General features: G+C 43.5%; 1 long non-coding RNA gene across 1 annotated transcript; it reads left to right on the top strand.

Moving 5' to 3' along the window:
* The first annotated feature begins 3,041 nt into the window (after nucleotides 1-3,041).
* On the top strand, nucleotides 3,042-9,158 carry LOC146894256 (uncharacterized). Its single transcript, XR_015002027.2, has 2 exons — nucleotides 3,042-3,184; nucleotides 8,915-9,158. It is a non-coding gene; the product is annotated as an uncharacterized LOC146894256 (long non-coding RNA).
* Nucleotides 9,159-11,149: the final 1,991 nt, after the last annotated feature.

Raw genomic sequence — 11,149 nt, 5'->3', positions numbered from 1 at the left:
AACAATAGTGCTTGATGTAATAGACACCAAATTATTCTCAATTGTCCTATTGTGTGAATTATTTATGAACTTTTACACATCTGTAAACTCAGAATAAACCACTTTTCACCATCCCATACATAGGACAAGAAAAAAATCAGTAAAAAGACCAAGGATTTACCCATAGGATCCATTCAAAACCTATCTACTTTGTCCAACATAAGGTGTCACATGCACACAAAGCAGTATCTCAGCTGACTAAACGTTTAGCTCTTGGATAGCCCTGTTGTGTTTATTCACTGGTGCCTGCATGGAAATTAAAATTGTTTGAGAATTACCAAGTAGAAGTTGACTACCAAACAGACGGTTTGGCCTTAGTTTTCCTATTCCTTCAGTGTTATTTCCCAACAGATAGTTATTATGTTCATAGAATAATGAAAGAGTAGGAGTTGGCTAGAGAGGCAATATATGCATTTAGTGTCCACACTGTACAACTGTCTTCTGGCCTCGAAATGTCAAAGTGAAGGATGGTTAGTTTTCCTGTCATCAGTAAGGACCTACAGATATTCATGGGCTAGGACCGCACAGAGAATCTATGACCTCAGTAGCAACATCTTCATCATCACCAAACTGCATCCCGGCAGGGAAAGAACAGAATGGAAATCCTGCATCTCTTCCTTCTTCCCCTCCAACCTCTCGCTGACCCCTCCCACTGGCTGAATCTTAAGGAGCAGCCGCAGTGAGGGTCGTCTAGTTCAGACAGCTCAAAGAAGTCAGTTTTCTGGGCCATGCAGAGGTAGGGGAATGAGGGACTGAGAATGAGCTTTAAGCAAGGTCAACAAATCTCTACCTTGGCAGGGCGTATGTTCTAGAACACGCAGTGGCTTAGTGCTGACCTCCAGCCTAATTGTTCAGTAGCTGTTACACGTCGGCAGTGTCTTTTGTATCAATAATATCATGGAGTACATTGTAGGTCTTTTCTAGCAAATAAGATACAATTTTACTTTGGTTAGACAAATAAAAGATTGCCACCAAGTAGGTTTTTATTTACTCCTATCCTGTAGAAATGACTGAGACTCATTGTTCATCCAAGCTTTGATGCCCACGGTCCCATGTGAATAGTAGGACAGAGAACTTAATGTCTACTCAACCTCCAGACAAACTATACAGTTTGTGCGAGACACCATTTGCCCTGCTGGAGAGTGAATGCTGCTACCCACATCCATGCTGCTGACTTGATACAGACAGGGGAAGCACATTAGAAACCATGTGCTATACTTGACCTTCCTAGGGGAACACAGGTGTGGTTCCATACAATAGCTCTGAAGATATCTCTACCAGATACCTGTAGCTGAGGGGTTGTTATATGATAAAAGGAAAATAGGTGAGTGTGATCCAGGTTATAGATTTTGAAATTAAAATGTCTTCGACTATGTGGGTTTGTTCAATGCAAGTACATATACACATATACTTTTACATGGTGAAAATTTGGGCAGGAAAGCAAAAGTTGGGGCCACGAGAAGTCAGAGAGAGCTCTGAGATACGGGTGGCCACAAGAAAGGGCCGGAGAGAGGACTCCAGAAGCAATGGCGGACTGCCAACAGACTCTCATCTGAGAAATGAAGTCCCGAGTCCTGAATTTAGAATGAGATGGACTTTGCCAACAGTGTGAACACGGAATGAGATTCACTTCATAGCTCCTAGAGAGTGTCACCAACCAGCACCAGGGATCCAACATGGAGAAATTAGGAATGGGACATTGTAGTGAGCCAGCAGAACGTGAGACTGTGAGGTGGCTGTTTGAACTGGAAAGTTTGATGTGAACTAATCATGACCATATGATGTACGTTCATCTTAAGGGTTTAATGTTATACAGTGATCTTCTGTTCTTTGTTCTCCCACAAGACTTTAAACTTTTTCCTGTTTACACGTATCCTTTTCTTTGTTGTTGCTTTGTCCTGTGTGCCTGCTCTCTATGATAGATCCCTAGTAACTTCAACTATCAGTGAAGATTTAGGAAAGAGAGAACAGCCACGTGGTAACTCTGACAGTGGAAGCCCAACATAAATAAATATTCAATATGCGGGGGTGGGAGACACCAAGGTGGCTCTGTGGGTAAAGGTGCGTGAGGCAAACTTGAGTTTGATTCCCAGAAATGACTCTTTCAAGTTGTCCTCTGATCCCCACGTATGTGCCTTGCTTGTACAAACCTCCCCCCCCCCCCCCGTAGCTACTGAGATGCCAGGTAGGTTTTGCTTTTAAAAGTCGCTTGATCTAAAAGAGCGAACCTACACTTAGGTCCTGAATACCTCAGTGTGGTCCCAGCAGTCTGGAATTAAGATTCTCACTTGACTATAAACTATGCCTGAGTGGTCATCTCCGGAGGGTTCCCTGTAACAGCAGGGAAGCGGAGCAGTGTGAGCCCACATATTTTCTACCAGTAAGACCCAGCGTAGACTTCATTCCTGAAGCATTCAGTCAGCAACGTTTGGCTGTTATAGGTGAGTTTGTAAGTAACAACAAACATTTTCAGGTTCATCAGAAGACTATTGACATTGATTATTGATATCTACAGTATTAATAGATGGAGTTAGATGCCATTCATATACCATATAGACTGAGGCTCTGAGCCAGAGTAGCTATAGGGGTAACTGCCTAGACAATGACCCCTCCCCCCCCACCCCAACCTCTGGGAGCAGGTGAGAGATCCCATCAGAATGTAAGGACACTCGCCAGATACATGAATTCTGAATTCATGGCATTTGTGAACTCTAAAATGCAGCAATCTGAAAGTCTTAATTCTAAAATGTCAAGATAGGAACTGAGTTCATCCCCCAGTGGTTCCTAAAACCAAGCCTGTTGTCATCTGCCTGTAATCCCAGCACTCAGGAAGCTGGAACTACAAGATCAGGGGTTCAAGATCATCATCTTTAACTGCTCAGCAAATTCAGTGTCTGCCTGGGCAGTGTAAGACCCTGCCAGAAAACAAAACCAAAACAAACAAACGAAAAGCCTTTAAAAAATTACCAACACCACAAAGACTACAAAGAGATCAGGTGGAATCAAAGCCAACCCTTTCCTCAAGGGTGTGCCCTGCTGAGAGAGAACAAGGAACACCAAACTCACAGAACTCACAAAGCTAAGGCTTCAAGAGAAATACCAAAGCTCTACCGGAATTCATCAGACAGAAAGAGCGCAGAGACCAGTAAGTGAAACGCAGACTGGAGGAAGGGGTTTGACATTGGCCACAGCGAGGGAGCTAACTGTTGTGAAGGCAGGTACTTAGGTACGCAGGGACCGCAGGAACCCTGTCACGTTTAGCAGAGTGTGACAAAAGGAGACAGAGATAAATGCTGTCTCGATGGATGGCTGTCCTGCCACGTCCAGAAAAGCCGGTAACAGAATGAGTGGGGTGAGGCAATGTCACAAATGATAAGGGCGGAATGTTTTCAGACTCCGATTTCTCTGTAATTCTCAAAGGCAGGAGTCTAGCACACACCAGAATGAACTGGAAGAAAAGGAGAGCTTCTATAAGATGTATGTGCTAAGCAAATGCGAAGGATTAAAGCAAAAAAGCTTGCTCAACATTCTGAAACAATGGGGAAACAGACAATCCCGCTCCTCGGAACAGCAGCTTAGACTGATCGTTGTCTGCCAGCCCCACATACGTACTAGAGAATGTGTCTTTAAAGTGGAATGAGATAAAAATACCTAAGTAGTGAAATACAAACAAAAACTACCGAAGAACAGAGCAAAATGGGAAAATACGAAGAGAGCTGTTTCAAATGAATCTTATTTTTAACCACTCAAACACCAAATGGGATTTTTCAGTTTAAAAAACTGATAATGGTTATCGTTTTATTAGAGAAACCCAAAAGAACGCATTTTAGCAAGAGAGAAAGTTTATTTCCAATGAGAGGGCTTCATATCAAGAATGAAAGGCCAAAAAGAAATAATAACTATGGAAATGACTTAGTGACAACTCTGAGACAGTTGTATTTGAGACAAAGGTGACACGCACTCTTGAGATAGGAGGAAGATGGTGGAGCTAAAGTGTCAGAGGTGTTAAGATTTCCTTTGTCCTTGTGAAAAGAAATAGCAGAGTGGACTCTGCTATTTCTGTGCTGATGATACTGCAGACCCATGGAAGTAAGATAAAAGGGGTAACCCATGCAGAGGGAGCGGAGGGAGCAGAGGGAGGAGATGCAGGCAATCAGACCCTGAGAAACAAGATTGTGCAAATCAACAGGAAGGGGTCAAAACTGCACTCCAGATAAACAATGGAACTTTCCAGTCGAGGCATAATTGTGCTGACTCTATAGCACATACACAAAAGTTGGCTTTTATATTTTACAGACACAAAAGAATATAGAATCGCAAAACCACAAGCAGCAGCATCTTCAGATTTAACATGCTCCACTGCTTTGGTCATTCTTCCCTGGGACTTAGAATGAGGCTCAGTATTTATTTGCTTGTGTAAGTTGTGACTATACATGCATGCATGCATACATACATATTCATATATGCACATACAAGCATATAGACATGCAATACCTACACACACTACAGCCAACACTTTGCCATCACACTAAACAGCCTTCTTTTCTTTCCAGATGTCTTGAGTGAGACCAAATAGATCCATTTCTAAGTCAGAGCTGTCCAAGGTCACAGTAATAGGAGTGGTACAGAATTACTACTCTTCATGGGCAGCACAGTGACTTGGATTTCTATAGCATTGTACACCTGTTGGCTTTCTGCACATAACATCTCATTACAGCAAGTACTGTCGCTAAGGCATTCTCTATCTATCTATCTATCTATCTATCTATCTATCTATCTATCTATCTATCCTCTACCTTTCCATTATCTTATGTTGGAGAGACGACTCAGCAGTTAAGAGCACTGGCTGCTCTTCCAAAGAATCCCAGTTTGGTTTCCAGGTGAGAAAGAGCTCTGTAACTCCACTGCCACGGATCCTATGTCTTGTCTGACTACTAGGGCCAAGGTATACACAAGGCACACAGACATATATGCAGGTAAAATAGTCATACATACAAAGTAAAAATAAGTAAGTCTTATAAATGGTTGAAGTCCTGAGCTTACTTTTACAGCATTAAGGTAAATTAATGTTCGTTTCGTAACTTTGGAATTCTGCCATGCTTGGGTTAACGAGCTTTCTCTGTGGTAGAACCAGGGAGGAGTGAGAGTTGTGTGAACTGGCTAGAAGAGGGGTGGTTGTCCCAGTGCAGGGGACTCAGAGTGAGCTTTGTCCAGATCCTGTGAGGAAAAGCTCCCTAGAAAGTCTCGCTCCTAGGGACTTGGACACTCTGGAAGTTCATGCTTTGCCATTAAGGCTGATTTAAGTGAGCTCCAGCACTTGCTAACTCAGGACCAATCACATCTCCACGCTCCATCTTAAATATTCAGTTGTTGGATAAAGTAACACGTATTCTCTGGAGAACGCAGGTTATATTTTTGAATTAAGATCAAGATTTCACAACTCCACAAATCCTGTGAATATGTTTCTCTCGAGTAAGCCACGAGATGCGGATTGCTTTATTTTGGTATCTACTGAGACACTACTGTCTGCCAGTGGGAGAATTTTCTGTATTAACAGTGAGTCGGTCAGTACTGTATTTCCATGTAGATGCCTTCTAAATCTCAATAGTAAAAATAAAAGAATTAACTCTAAGCTAGGGCCACCATATTGTTCTAAGGTCCCTGAGTCTCCCCGCCCCCCTATCTGTCTTTCTATTGATTTCTTTCTTCCAGGTTCTTGCTACCTCTTCCATTGGTGCTCCCCCTTTTTCCTAGTCTCCCTTTACACCCCTCCTCCTACCTTTCTTTCTTGGTAGAAATTCCAACTACACTTGGTGTCAAAATAAAAGTCCGGAAAGCTAAAGACTCTTTACCGGTTTTCATAAATATCTTCTCATTCAATGTACAGTGTACATCGAACAGACTCCCTTCTGGCCCAGCCCTCTCTTTTCTCATTCCTTTCCTTTCCTGTTAGTCCCCTTAGCTTCCCTAAGACAGTTCCACTCTGCTTTACTGAATAAAAGTCCATTGTGCATGTACCCTGCATTTCCTTGGCCCAGCCCTCTGGTTTTGGGCTCTCATGAATAGTGATGCAACAAGCATTGTCATTCAAGTCTGTCTGTGATCAGACCTGGAGATCTTTTGCCAAATGCCAAAGAGCACTATTGCTAGGTCACCTGTTAGACTTATTATACATGTTGCTTCTTTCGTTTTGTTTTTTTGAGGAACCTCCACAGTGATTTCCTGGTGGCCAAAATAGTTTCCATGCCCACCAGCAGCATACAAGGGCTCCCTTTTCTCCTCATCACCGACAGCCTTTGTTGTTTTTTTTTTTAATGTTCGTAGCGACAGTCGTTTTGACTTAGTTGAGATGAATTCTCGATATAGCTTTGCATTTCTCTGGTGGGTGTTAATACCAAATGTTTTTCATGTTTGGGGCATTTATATTTCATCTTTTGAACTATATACATTTCACTGATTGACTACTTTGTTTCTTGTGGCTTAAATTTTATGTTTCTTAAATACTCTAAATAGCAGTTCTCTGTTAGATGTATGGTTACCAAAGTACCTCCCCCATTCCACAAGCTTTAAAGACAACTACCATTTTTAATGCAAAGCAACTCGGCCCTGGGGCTTTAGAGAGGCTCTTATAATAAATCTCTGCCTCCATACAAAGATCAGGTATGCCCGTCCTTTATGGGAAGACCTTCGAAGCTAGAAGCACATTTCTTGAAAAATGGAGTACAGCTTTATTCCTTCATCGATCCTTGCATCCAAGTGTTCTTCCATCTCTTAATGTCTTCAACTTTGTTTTTTATTGGAAGGTATTTACTACCACTAAAACCACTGCATGTCGAATGTGGTTCCATTGCTGAGGGTAACGAAGTGAGCACGACACAGCCTGTGCCCTTACCCAACCCTATCCTACCGAAGGTCATCGCCCTACAAGCTCGGAGTTGTATGAAATTCTGCTAGGATATTGAGGCACATAGGGGAATGCCCATATAATTAACAGTACTTAAAAGGTGAAGAATCATGAATGTGTCATTTGTGGTAACAGAGGGTGACTATGGAAACAGGAAGGGACAAGTCCTCTGGAGTTGACTGTCTCACAGGGACATAAGTCTGTGATGGTACTGCCTAGAACTTAGTGGTTTGAGGCTTGCGAGCCATCTTATGCAGATGCCTCAGGAGAACCTGCCCACAATATAGAAATATTAGAGTCAGCTAGTAGTCTAGTGTCCTCGGGGAGGCCAAGGATGCGGTACAGTGGCCCTCCGAATTACCTTAGCATCTACTTGCTGCACGCAGACACTTCTGCCAGGGCTGGTTCTTCCTGCTAAATATATCCCTGTTCATCTACAGCCACCTTCGCAAATGAGATGCAGAACGTTCCGAAGAACATATGTCCAGCAACTTCTCAGAAACTGTGCATGCGTCCTTTCCTATCCCTTCCCCCTCTTCTGCTTCTCAAACCCCTCATCACTTACCAAATGCCTGCTGTATGCCTACAGAACAGCAACATTTTTTATCTGGGGTCTAGAATTATACTTCTCACATCCTGCTGAGCACATTGTAAGGCCCAGGAAACTTAGTAGACAGGATTTGCCATAGGCAAGGGACCAGCAATCTTTGCAACTAAACGATTAAAGTTGAACCGTGATATGGACACACAATGCACTAACGAAATGACAAGAAAATGGGTGACCGTATTAGTCTGTGACCTGCTGGGAAGCTTGGTTGGAAGAAAAGCTAAGGAAGTCCCTCGGTCTCTTATACTGCCATGAGCTGGAAGAAAATGGCAGGAATTTGGAGAGGGAAGTCTACTTAGTGAGTCAGGGATGGTAAAGGGCCCAGACGCTAGGAAGTGCTTCATTTCTAGTGTAAACGGTGGTTTGAAGGGAGTCCCGTCTGTATTAATACTCTGAAGTCCTCCCCTCCAATTCTTAGAGTACGATCTTATTGAGGGACAGGGTGTCACAGGCACAATTATTTAAGGCAAGATCACCAGCCTGTTGCTTCACCCAGTTCTGCTGTGATCTTTCCGAAGAGACATAGAATGGGCCACAGGAGAACAGTAAGGAAGTAAAGACAGAGTCTGGTGTGGTTCTTTGCTGCAAGAGAAGCCAGCTGCCCACTACCACGAGGGAGGCCAGGAACAGTGGGCCTGGAGCTTTGGGGGACACCAGCCCCACCAGAGTGGTGTAACAGCACATGCCAGTTGTTTGGGTGGCTTCTAGAATTGTGCTTTGAACACTCACCCCTAACAAACGATACTGATGAACTCCGACACCCGTACTACAGTATGCTGCTATTTGTTAGGGGTAAGTGTTCAAAGCACAATTCTGGAATCATCTACAATAGAGGACTGTCTCCTTTAATAAACTGATACTTTGTCAGAAGTCGAGAAAATTAGCACATTCCAAAATTCTCTTGAAATAGGTATTAAATATTATTAGGGAGCCAATCAAGACTAACCCAGAATTCTGTGCACCTCATTAACACCTCCAGAGAGCCCATTAATTAAAGCCTGGACATGACAGGATTTTGAGCAGTTGGAATTTATGCTTTAAAAATAGGCAATTTCTGCTTCCTCCCGGATTTGAAATGTGTGATTCTGTGTGTGACACACATGTCACCCAAGGAGCTTTGTCTGTTGGCTCTCTAGAGTGAGACCGTGGGAAGAGGAACTTTGTCTTCTGGAGCGGACACAGGAAGGGTCATTGCTAAGGGAAGTGGAAGGGTCAAATGGCTTCTTGCTACTGGTTGGATCCGCCACAGTCTTCTAACAGAGGAGGGTACTGCTTTTCAGAACAATTCATTAAAAAATGTTTTGTAAGCATTAATGCAGAGGATGTGGGTGTGTTTTGATATCTATTTGTTTTTGTTTCTCCAGTACAGACGGTGAAGAAGGGATTTGAGCATGAGAAGTGACCTGGTTCTGCTACTGGTGACTCGGGGGTACAGAGAGCCAGCTGGGCACTATTTGGTGCCACGTCCCTCCTAACTGCAACTTCGGTGGTCTTTCTCTTCCTTCACATACTACTGCTCTCTAAATGAGAGAAAATCAGAGGATTTTCCAGCCTTCTTTAAAGCCACATTAAGAAACCCAAATAAAGCTAAATGTATCACTCCTGGTATTTACTGTAAGTTTAATTCTGGGTTGGAAAGATCATCTCTATCATTGTGATTTTTTTAAAAAAATTGAGATCCAGGGATGCCTGCTATCTTACTTCTTTAGAGGTTGTCATCCTGCTGCTTGCTAATGCTGTACAGTAAGTAGTACATGCTAACGGAGTGGCTTGCATGGGTTACCTGTCCTCTCTGACCTCAGTGGCTTCATCAGCAGAGGAGGGGACATAGGAACCCGCTTTGGCATCTCTGTGAGTTCTGTGGTGACCTCAGGCTTCTGTGAAGGTGCAGCATTAGTGTTCCTCGGGGTGTGTGTGCTACCTTACACCACCAGGGTGTGTGCTACCTTACACCGTCAGGGTGTGTGTGCTACCTTACACCAAACAAAGGAATTGTGGAATGGATATGAAAAAGTCTGCAGAGTCACTGGAGACTGGAAGACACATGAAAAAGAAAGTCACATAAGAGAGAAGAGGCAGTCTACAAGCTCAACAGAAGCAGTCAAGAGAGAGCAGGGAGCTGCCACCCACAGACAGAGCACATTGAGCATCCTGGGCTATCTGTGATTGTGGACCATGACACCAACACGCGCACTTCTTACCTCATAGTGGCCAGTAGTACAAGCAAAGAGGAAGGAGCTGGGGGAATCTATGGTCCCTTCATGGGCATGCCCCTGTGTCTGGCTTACTCCACTCACACCCCACCTACTGTATAATAGCACCCTCAGCTGAGAACCAAGTCTTTAGTTCACAAGCTCTTGAAGCTCAAACCAGAACAGCCCTGACCCTTTGAAAAGAAGTCACTGAAGGACACACTTTGCTGAGATGTGTTGAATTCTCAAAAGGGACCATGGGTAATGGATAAATGGATAAGAATCGGTTTAATAAAGACAGAAGCTCTGGAAATTCCAAGAATCTGCTGAAGATATACGCCAAAGCAATCAAGGAAAGATAGTTGACTAGAGAATCAGTGTGTGGGTGTGTGTGTGTATGAAAGAGAGAGAGAGAGAGAGAGAGAGAGAGAGAGAGAGAGAGAGAGAGAGAGAGAGAGGAACATGGGCAAGGAAGTTGAGTTCAGGTTTGAGTATAAATCTTTTTATACATACCATGTGAGGTGACTCAGTGCATGCTTGGATGGCCCTAGTTTCTCTATGTTGAGCTATCATTTGTGTGTGTGTGTGTGTGTGTGTGTGTGTGTGTGCGCGCGCGCGTGTGTGCAGTGTTGCACACTAGCTCACATGGGGAACACTGATCAGATTACCTAGGAAAATGTAATCTCTGAACTCAGTCAGGGGCAAACGATAGATTCTGAGGATCCGGAGCATGCCGGTGGAGCTAGTGTAAAGCTAGCCAAGAGACTCTAGGAAAGGGAGAGAGGTTGTGCGTGTTGTGAGGGATGGAGAAACGTTGATGAGGCTGTATCATATCAGGGCATTGAAGTCAGCGCCCCAGGAAGATGGGGAGTCAGAGAAAACTGAATATGGGATTCTTCAGAACATGTGTGTATATACACTGACGTGCATGCATATATATAAATATATATGTGTATGTGTATAGTGTGCACTGACTGAATGTGAATGCATATATGTGCATGTGTGTGCCTGTGTGTGTGCATACACTGATGTTCATGCATGTATGTATATGTATATGCCTATGTGTGCAGGTATACTGACAAACATGCATATATGTGCATGTGTATTCTGTGTGTGTATACTTACATACATGCATGTGTGTGTGTGTGTGTGTGTGTGTGTGTGTGTGTGTGTGTGTGTTTTATCTAGCAAAACATCCTAGGGAAAAAGCAGTCAGAGTAGGCAGAGACTTGAATTTCAGGGGGGTTGGGACTTTCACAGGTGGATTATACAGGAGGTTTGCCTCAGGAGCTGCAGGAGACCAGAGTCATTATTAACTCTTCTTCGCATCAACAAGGGGGAGGCGTGAATATGAAGATTTCAACACGAATGCCTCTCCAAGCCTGAAAATGTCGACTCCTCACACAC

The sequence above is a fragment of the Myodes glareolus genome, chromosome 6, assembly GCF_982192425.1.
Source record: "Myodes glareolus chromosome 6, mMyoGla1.1, whole genome shotgun sequence".
Taxonomy (NCBI): Eukaryota; Metazoa; Chordata; class Mammalia; order Rodentia; family Cricetidae; genus Myodes; species Myodes glareolus.
This window is presented reverse-complemented; position numbering and strand designations above follow the sequence as displayed.